General features: G+C 47.1%; 1 long non-coding RNA gene across 1 annotated transcript; it reads left to right on the plus strand.

Moving 5' to 3' along the window:
- The first annotated feature begins 5719 nt into the window (after window positions 1-5719).
- LOC146861567 (uncharacterized) lies at window positions 5720-6087 on the plus strand. The gene is made up of 3 exons (XR_014979278.1): window positions 5720-5814; window positions 5904-5955; window positions 6041-6087. It is a non-coding gene; the product is annotated as an uncharacterized LOC146861567 (long non-coding RNA).
- The last annotated feature ends 4233 nt before the right edge of the window (window positions 6088-10320 follow it).

Consider the following 10320-nt stretch of genomic DNA (forward strand, 5'->3'; position numbering starts at 1 on the left):
CAGTGGTAGGGAAGATTAAATCCCATCCGGCCCCTTCCGTTATATACCTTCACTTCCGACTAATTAGAGTCGTCCTGCACAGCCGGGACTGCCTCACGCATCGACCCCGGAAATACTCAACAAATGGCGGCCATCTTAGACTACCAACCTCAAATAGAAACTACATCACGCCATGATACTAAATCATGCTCTTACTAAGATAACCTCCGGGAAACCGTATAAAAACAAATCTGAAGATCGTATAAAAATGAATATCTGACCAAAAAATATTTGTATTTATTAGTTAGAATTCCCCGTTATGGTCTAAGTAGATCCGACCACTACTTAAGATGCAATTTAAGGCGATGTATAAATCACGAGATATTGGCCAAACATCACCGGAGCACATGAAAAAAGGCCATATATTTTCAGAATGCCTAATTATTGGGAGCCCCCATGCAAAAAAAGTTACTTAGAAACTGTATTGAAAAACAGGCAGCCATCATCACCTGTCTAGAGGATATAGGATTAAATGCACTATGACCTACTACTCAAGATAAAAATATCAGTCAACAGTACTACCGGCATATAAGATAGCTTGAGATGCATGCCAGTCTTCTCTAGCAGTATATACACAGGTTCAGATGAAATCATTAAGCCAAAACGCTGAATACAGTAAATCACCTAATCAAACACTCCCATTCCTCTTTAGAGTTTAGGCCATTTTTCACTGTATTGAAGCGTGAAATAAACCATTGTTCTCTTGATTTCCATTTCAATTCCATATTACCGCCTTGGGCTCGTAACCAGATTTTCTCTAATATAAACCACTTTAGATCAGAGTCATTGTGCCCCATTTCTAAAAAGTGAGCTACTAAAGGAGCATTAATTTTCTTAGTTCTTATAGCAAAGCGATGTTCTTGGAGTCTGGTCCTCAATTCCCTACCCGTCTCTCCTACTCCTTTGCCACACGAGCATCGCAGAAAGTAAACTATATTTCTACTTCTGCAATTGTTCAGAGATCTTGAGTTTACTTGGAAGTCATTATGTTTCAAAATTTGGGATTCTATGCAAAGGGCACAAACATTACATGTACCACATTTCACATTACCTGTTTCTGGCTTACCATCTAATGTGATTTGGGTACTGACTGGATGTTTCCTGTATGTATGTACGAGCTCATTTCTGAGGTTCTTATTTCGTTTGAAAGCAAAAATGGCTTTCGCAAGTTTAATATGAATGAATGAAAAGCAATTCATATCGCGCAAACTAAGCCCGAAGGCATCAAGGCGCCTACCAATAAGATCAGAACACAGAGGCCAGCTCACGGAAATGCCATAACAAATAGCCAGGTTTTTAACGCTTTCCTGAACAAGGGGACTGATGGTTGAGCTCTAATTTCCATAGGGAGAGCATTCCAGAGCTTGGGCGCCAGATAGGAAAAAGCCCTTCCTCCCCACCTGGTTCTCCTGAAATGAGGTACCAATAACAGTTTCTTATCTGAGGACCGAAGATTTCTGGCGGGGACATAGGGAACTAAGAGATCATTGATTCCTCTCGCTCCTTGACCTAGTATTGTCCCATATGTTAGACTAAGGATCTTAAAGGTGATCCTAGCCGAAATAGGAAGCCAGTGTAGGCTTTTCCTGACAGCAGTGGCAGAGGAGAGCCTAGGGGCGTCCGTTACAAATTTGGCAGCCGCATTCTGAACAGTTTGCAGTCGCTGCACCAAACCCTTGTCTAGACCCGAGTAAAGAGCATTACAATAGTCAAGACGTGAGGACACCAGGGCTATAACTACTTGTTTGCGTGCAGAGGGAGCAAGGTAGTATTTTATTTTTCTTAGGATTTTGATGATGCCCCAGCAGGTCGACACCGTTCTATTTACCTGTAGGTTCATAGAGAGTGAAGGATCAATCAGGACCCCCAGATTACGAGCTGAGTGAGTGGGAGAGGGACACATTCCCAAGGAGGGGGGCCACCACTTATCAGACCATAGGTCACTCCCACCACCAAAGACAAGAACCTCCGTTTTCTCTCCATTCAGCTTTAGGGAGTTACAAATCATCCATTTAGAAACTGCCTCCATGCAGTTTCTAAAGCTGAGAGCAGAGGAATCGTCCGGGTGTGAGAGGGACACCATGATCTGGGTATCGTCTGCATAGGAGACCACCTCCATCCCATAGGATCTTATTAACTTGGCAAGTGGGGCCACATAGATATTAAAAAGGGTAGGGCTGAGGGCCGAACCCTGTGGGACCCCACATTGAACAGGCAGGGATGGAGATAAAAATTCGCCTAGTTTGACCCTCTGTTCTCTCTGATCCAAGAAAGAAGCCAGAAGGCTCAGAGCCGATCCCTCAACCCCAATCTCCCTCAAGCGAGCTGTCAAGGTCACCGGGGATAGGGTGTCAAAAGCTGCTGTAAGGTCTAATAGGACCAGAAAAGTAGTATGGCCCTGGTCCACCACCATACGGATATTGTTTAACACAACAGTAAGAGCTGACTCTGTACTATGGGACCGCCGGAAACCATGTTGGGCTGGATCAAGAAGTCCATGCCCATCTACAAAAGCAGATGCTCATTGAGATGTGTTTCGAGCATTTTAGCAGGTGCCGGAAGCAGCGAAATAGGATGGAAATTCTTCAGGGTTTCAGGATCAAGGGAGGGCTTTTTTAGAAGAGGCTTGACCACCGCCCTCTTCCACACGGCCGGGTACACACCCTCATGTATTGCCCTATTCATGATCTCGAGAAGAGGGGGCAATAAGACATCCCTACAATCCTTAAAAACTCTGAGAGGGCAAGGGTCTAGGGGTGAGCCCGATCTTGTTTTACTAAGCAGCCTATCAAGTTGGACTATATTCAGCGGAGGGAAACAGGACAGACTAGCCTTAGCAATCCGATTTTCCATTTCAGCCCCCGAGATGGCCGGAGTGCGCAGGGGGGGCAAAGAGGCCCGTTGTAATTCCAAGGCGGAATACATATCCGCAATTTTGGAATGAAAGAACTGAGCGATCCTATCGCAGAGATCTTGAGAACTGACAGTCGGATTGGGAGTTTGCAGAGAGCACAGAGAATCAACAATCCGAAAGAGGTCTCTGGGGGACGTAAGAGAGGTAGTTATTTTGGCGAAGTAATCCTGCTTTTGTTTGATTACCTCTGCCTTGTATCTTTTGAGCAAGAGTTTATGTTTTTCCCTTTCTGTTAGGTCCCAGCTCGCCCTCCACACTCTCTCCTGTTTCCTACAGTCCTGCCTCAAACGTCTCAGGGGTTCAGTAAACCAGGGAGCCGAGGGACTCTTTCTAGCTGAATAGCGCAAAGTAACGGGGGCCAAAGTATCCATTGCCCTGCTCAGAGAAGAGTCGAAATCAGTGGCCGCCAGATTAACATCTCCCACATTAGAATAGTTATTATTGGGAATCAGTGGCGCCAAGGTCTCCTTTGAAATCGCCTTAAGATTACGTCTGGGTTCTCTTCTGCTATGGCTGAAGGACTTAGAAATGGCAAGGGGACCCTGGAACTCCAGCGGAACGGCCAGATGGTCGGACCAGACCAAAGGAATGGGTTGGCCCGTCGAGATCCTGGGGTCATTCGAAAAGACCCCATCCAGGGTGTGACCGGCCTGATGAGTGGGAAATTTAATCAAGAGTCCAACAGAGAGAGGGAATCCTTGGAATCAAAATTTTCCAAATGAAAATTAAAGTCCCCAAGGATCGTCATGTATTCGCACCCAAAATAAGGTTCTAAAATATTAAGCAGTTTCTCACTGAAGGCAGTTCTAGGTCCAGGGGTCTATAGATTAAAATGCCAACAAAGGGAAGGGAGGAAGCAGAAGTGATCACAAAATGTAGGGCCTGAAAAGAGTCTGAGGGAACGGAAAGTGGAGTAGTGGGACAGGAATAGGAGACTTGATGTACAATCCCTAATCTGCCCCCTCTGCGACCCTCCCGATCTAGTCTTCCAAAAGCATAGCCTTCGGGGATGGCATCTATAAGATCTGGGCCGGAGGAATCGGAAGCCCAGGTTTCCGTAACAAAAACCCAAGAGGGCTTTACACTAACCACAAACTCATTAAAGGCTATATTATTTTTAACTAAAGATCTGGCATTAATGAGGAAACCGCGCTCAATATTAGCCATAGGGGTGTTTTAGGCGTGGTAATAGAACTAATTAAGGGGCCAACCTCCAAAGGCAACGAGCGAGGTGGCAGATAACATGCACAATCCGGGGAGTTCAAAAAAGCTTCCGGAGCAAAAGAATGATGACAATACGAGTGAGGAGGTCTGAGAGCAGCTAAGTCTTTGTGTGTATAGGCAAGATATGAATACCTGACATTGGGGGGTGTATGCATGTTAATAGCCGGACCCTCCGCCGGCACGTCCTCGGCGCGGACGAGTGCAGACGGGCTAGACTCTGGCGCGACTCCCGAGCGCGAGGAGCGCTCCCGCTGCGCGTAAACGCTGCGCGCAAACGTCATTGGCTTAAATAGAGATGGAAAGCGCCCTCCTCACAACTAGAGCGCAACCCAATATGGCGCCCGTTTCCCGGAACAATCTACCCGCAAGATGGTCCTGGAAGTCCGATCTAAGGGCAGAGGAACCCGCGGAAATCGCGGTGAGTAGCATATTCTTTTAATGTGCGAGTATGAGGAAATAAAATCAGGGGAAAACAACAAAATCTCAAATAAGGCAACCACAAAACAGGGAACTTTAAAATCCGCTAAAGTAGCGAGCAATGAGCGAGCAATGAGTAAACTCGATTACATTCATGCGCTAAGCAAGAAACGAGGCAGCGCGATGTGTAATGGCACAGCTACAAGCCTAGAATACCGTGTAAGGGCTCCCCCAGCTAAAATGACGCCTTAAATAAACATCAAAAGCACCCTCCTCACAACTAGAGCGCAACCCAATATGGCGCCCGTTTCCCGGCACAATCTACCCCCAAGATGGTCCTGGAAGTCCGATCTAAGGGCAGAGGAACCCGCGAAAATCGCGGTGAGTAGCGTATTCTTTTAATGTGCGAGTATGAGGAAATAAAATCAGGGGAGAACAACAAAATCTCAAATAAGGCAACCACAAAACAGGGAACTTTAAAATCCGCTAAAGTAGCGAGCAATGAGCGAGCAATGAGTAAACTCGATTACATTCATACGCTAAGCAAGAAATGAGGCAGCGCGATGTGTAATGGCACAGCTACAAGCCGAGAATACCGTGTAAGGGCTCCCCCAGCTAAAATGACGCCTTAAATAAACATCAAAAGCGCCCTCCTCACAACTAGAGCGCAACCCAATATGGCGCCCATTTCCCGGCACAATCTACCCCCAAGATGGTCCTGGAAGTCCGATCTAAGGGCAGAGGAACCCGCGAAAATCATCATCATAATTAATAATATGCCAGTTGCTGTTTATTGCATTCTTAATTCTATTACTTATGTGAGAGAAGTTGCTTACAAAAACCACCTTGTCCATTTCATCTTTCTTCATGCTAGTTTTACTGAACATGGCCTCTCTATTGTAGAATCCGGCGATTTTTACTATTATGAAGCTGGGATAGCAAACATTGTCCTTGTGGCATTAAATGATTAGAGAAATACGGCGTAAAGGTTTTTTTGCTTATAAACCCAATCAGTGCATATTGATGAGTAAAGCAGCGCCAAATGAATTGTCTTACATAATTTAAGGAGATCTATGTAAGTCTGGAATATTATGGAAATTGTTTATTCGTTTATTTGTTTACCAGGATTTTTATGAAATTGCCCTCTGAATGATATTATGCTTGAAACACTGGAAAAGAAGAACGTGTTTACCTGAGGCCCTATATTTTAGAAACTGAAGGTAATTATTATGATAGTACTCATAAGTGTGTTTAGAAGTGCTTAAGTGGTCATCTCACTAAAAAGCATTTTCTCTAAAATTGATTGCAGATATATTCGCACTTTCTAATGGGCTCTTATCCAGAGAAGCTCTTCATATATGGTAGGCAGACAAACTCTGAGCCCGTATTTTTAGCTTTGGGTCTTTGTATGTCTCTAATATTTAATAAGGGTTCTCTCTCCAATAGATTTTGAAGTCAGTCTCTAAATACGGCTCCAAGGAGTGACATTTGTCCCCTGTTCGAAACTTTGCAAGGTTCTTACCAGCATTTTTATCCGATGGTGCACTGTATCTCGGATACAGGTAAAAGAGATAATGTAAACGGGTTATGATGGAGTATGAATGAGTGGATGTACGAATCACCAGAATATAAACACTGTTTACCGTTTTAGTAAAACCCTCCTCTCTTTATGGGGGGAGATACTAATGAGGGTTAAGGGCTATGTGTGTTATTGTGATTGAGATATTAGAAGAATGCAATATTATTGTGTATAATGTGATGAGTATGCCTTAATGGCTAATTGTTTTTTTAGATATTGTTTTTATAAAGAGTTATTTTGGGAGAAATTGATTCATGTCCTGAGGAAGGTGGTTTCTAATCAGTTATATCCACCGAAACGCGTCGACGCAACACTAAGAAGCCAGACTGTAGATTGTCAAGACATTTGTCATTCAAATAAATCAAGTATCTGGAATCACTGCTTCAAGGAGAATGAATGATCTGGATCTAATGTCTGTGCTTTCTAGATTGACAAGAAAACAATGTTCTTGTATGGTTCTCCCCGATTCATGATATATACATTTGGTCTGGAAGTGTTTTTTAACCTTTTATGTTTTTTTATTACTTGATCATAGCTTTTATTTATTATTTTTTGTTTAACCATAGGAATTCACATTACCAATGATGACTGTATGATTAATTGATCCTGTTTTAATGAGAATAAATATTTTTTCATTTGTAATACTTGGCCTACGGATGGTTTTGGTGTCTTACTCTGGTGATTGAATGCTTTGGTGTAAGTTGTCACTTTTTTTCTTTTTGACACTGGGCTTGTACCACCAAACTGGGATTACGTTTACATTCTCCACATCAGGGAACATCAATTTCCCCATCTTACTACAGAAGTGGTGGGATTTCTAACAGGATTTCCCCATACACTGACTCCTCCTATGAAGGAAAGTGGCACTCTCTACCTTCATGGGGGGAACTGAAACAGTAGCTGTTTTTTTACTGCCAATGTGGAGAAAGGCATGTTTTTTCCTCAGTGGCAGACTAAAATTCCACCTGCAAAATAATTAGACAAGTGATATTCTAAATCATAACTAAAGAGATTACAGTCCACTGTGAAGAGATGTTGCAGGTGGTTACGCACGGCCTGCAGGACAGCTCTAAGACTAAGATATGCACAGTCTGGACGAGACAAGGGGGGTAAAGCATTAAAGGTGTATGAAGCTGCGACGGGTTTTCCTCTATAACATGGTGCAGTGTGTATTTAAATACTTTACAAACATTGTGAGATTCATTAAGTTTACAATGCTTAAAAATAGTGCTAAAAATATGTTTGCAGTAGAAAAGGCTTGCATGCATCCACCATACTTTTGGCATGAAACAACTATTCCTGTGAACAAAGGGCCTGATTTAAAGTTTAATAGGTGGCCTGTCGTCAATCAGGGTGACAGAGGACATTACATCCATCACACTGACAGACTGCTGCCCATCATATTTAAAAATCATTGCTGGCTAAGCACTGATATTTGTAACTTTAGAGGAAAAGCTGTCACAGGGGTTGCTCTGAAAGCACTTCAGGTTTTGTGTGCTTCCAAAGAAGAAGATCATTTTTGAAAAAAAAAAAACTAATGATCCTCACACCCCGGAAGTTTTCTCCCATAGTGTGAGGGGTATTTTCTGTTTTTTCCTGTCAGGTGCCACCAGGAGAAACCTGGACAGAAAAAAATAACTGTTGTGTCCTGCGAGACACTTTCTAGTGTCTCAACAGACACAGTGTTGGTAGCCACTCCCCAATGGGAGAGGGCACACTTGCACTCCCACATGCATCCCTCACAGGCCTCACGAGTGACGTGAGCCTGTTAATAAAAGGGCCCGGGTGCACATGCTCGTGGCCAGTTGATTAACTAGAGACACCGTGTCTGCATCAGTCATTCATTAGCATGTGGGCCTAGGGCCCACAACACAACATTTGGCTATGAGCGGGTCTGACCCCACGCGCACTGTGGCTGCTCATCGAATGTTTCTTGGTGGGGAGATGAGTTGCCTGAACAGGTGGCAGCCCGTGACGCTGTCCAGCCCTGAGGTGGGTGACCAAAGACTGTTCGTCCCAGCACAGCAGCCCCACCACGCCAACGACCACCTGCGGGACACCCAGCATGCCCTGGAGGGGCTGTGTCCCATCAGCGCCTCTGCGACGCGTAGCGCTTGTGAAGTTGCCCTGTGGCAAGGCCACTGACGCAAGTAAGAAAAAGGGGGCAGTTAACGGACCCACAGGCAAGTGTCTGACAGGCAGTGCATGCGACTAGAACAAGACGCCGCAAGCTGCGCCTAATGTGCACGCCCCTACCGTCGTCCAGTGAGACTCAGCCCGCAGCAGTGAGAGACCGCATGCGCTGGGCGTGCATGTGTGGGCTCCAGATGCTGCCAGCCCAATGAATGCCTCCAGATAGCACCCGCCACACATGAAGGTGAGAGGAGGAGCACATCAGCCCGACAGCGGCTCACGACCCACCCGCAAGTGATAGCGCACGAGCCGGTGATCCGGCTCCCAGCGTCCCAAATGGCAGGCAGTGCCACCCTCAAGACACCAAAGTATAAGGGGAACACATGCTCACCACTGCACCTCACCTCACGCTGACATCTAGTTCCACAGCGCTCACAGGACAGCAAGGCCTGCCGCCAGAGGACTGCTGCCATGGCAGGGTGGGAAGATGCCGTCAGCGACTCCTGGTGGCAGCCCAGGGAACCGCATCAACGTGGCACAGGGGCCCGAATAAGCACCGGGAGCAGGTTATAAAGCCCAACACTCCCCCATCATCTCCTGGCTCGGAGAAAAGGGCATCTGATGCACGAACAGCGACTCCTCATCCAGCGGTTTGACTCACTGCCAGCAAAGAAAGCGCCACATCCCCGCAGGCAAGGGGCACACCGCTAAGAGCCTCAGGGCACACCCCCAGTGAATGCACCCGCACCGGCAGCGCCCGTGTGGGTGGGGAGACTGTGCCTGCCCCAAGCAGCCCTGTGAGAGCCGCGGCCCAGCAACTCCAGTTCACCCAGCAGCAAGGCAGACAAACAGGCCCACCGCGAGAGCGAGGTGGCAAGAACCCCCGAAAAGACCCACAGCGCCACCTGGTGGTTACAGTACCACACCACACCCGGAGTTGTGAAAAATACGAACCGGGGCAGAAAGAGACTGCGAGCCAGTCAGCCAGAGCTGGTGCCGAGTGTACCACACACCCCAAGTGACAGGAGGCCAATGTGGTAGACCAGAAGAAGGCTAACAGGAGCACCACAGGCCTTGTAGGGGCCATCCTTCAGTGGCTGAAAGGAAATGGGGAGAGACTGCTGGAGGGGTGCCAAGAAGCCCAGCGAGGCACAAGCCCAGAGAAGCCCAAAGCAGCACGGCTAACACAGTGCGCACCCATGCGCAAGGCCACCGCCAGAGGGTAGACCACAACACACATCCCTTGGCAGGCTGCGCAGTGCTGTCAAGATTGCCAGTAAAACCCAGCAGAGGGAGGAAACCCTGAAGCAGACGCCAACAGTGCAAGCCAACAAGAGTCTAACCACCCTCAAGTTAGCGTAACCACAAGCAAACAAGCCCAGCCAACTAGCCAGCATCCCCACGAAAGGCATATAAGCATCGCAGGCCGCACAGCCCCCTGTGGCCATCTGCTGCCACTGCAATCAAGAGGACACAGCTGCATGCCCTCAGGGATGAGTACCCATGTCTGCAAGTGCAAGCAAAGGCACACAAGGTGTCAGTGAGAGGTACCAGGTTACCAAGATTTTCCCGTACACAAACGATATGAGAGACACTGCAAGAGCCCCAGGAGAATGTGCGCACATCAAACAAGAACACCAATGACACAAGAAGGACTGGTGCAGAGCGCACGCCACCAGCGGCTGATCAACGCCACCACAAGTGAGAAGAGAGTTCCACATGCCCCTGGCGGTGAACGACCACCACCGCAAGGAGGAAGAGCAGGCACGCCCGGTGCCAGAAGAGCAAAAGACACACAATTGATGGACGCCCAAGCAAAGAAGAAGCATGCGCAGTCCGAGGTGTGTGACACAGGCACCCAGAAGCGCATCAATGCGGGTAAATGCCCAGGAGGAAAAGAGACCTCTTTAAAGAAAAGAAGCACTGCTGGAGACTGCAGTGAGATCCTCCACATTTCCACAGCAGCAACGGAGCCCGGAAGGGGCCAAATGCAGCACAGTGTCCTCCCTCACAC

This window comes from Triturus cristatus, chromosome 3_1 (genome assembly GCF_964204655.1).
Source record: "Triturus cristatus chromosome 3_1, aTriCri1.1, whole genome shotgun sequence".
NCBI lineage: Eukaryota > Metazoa > Chordata > Amphibia > Caudata > Salamandridae > Triturus > Triturus cristatus.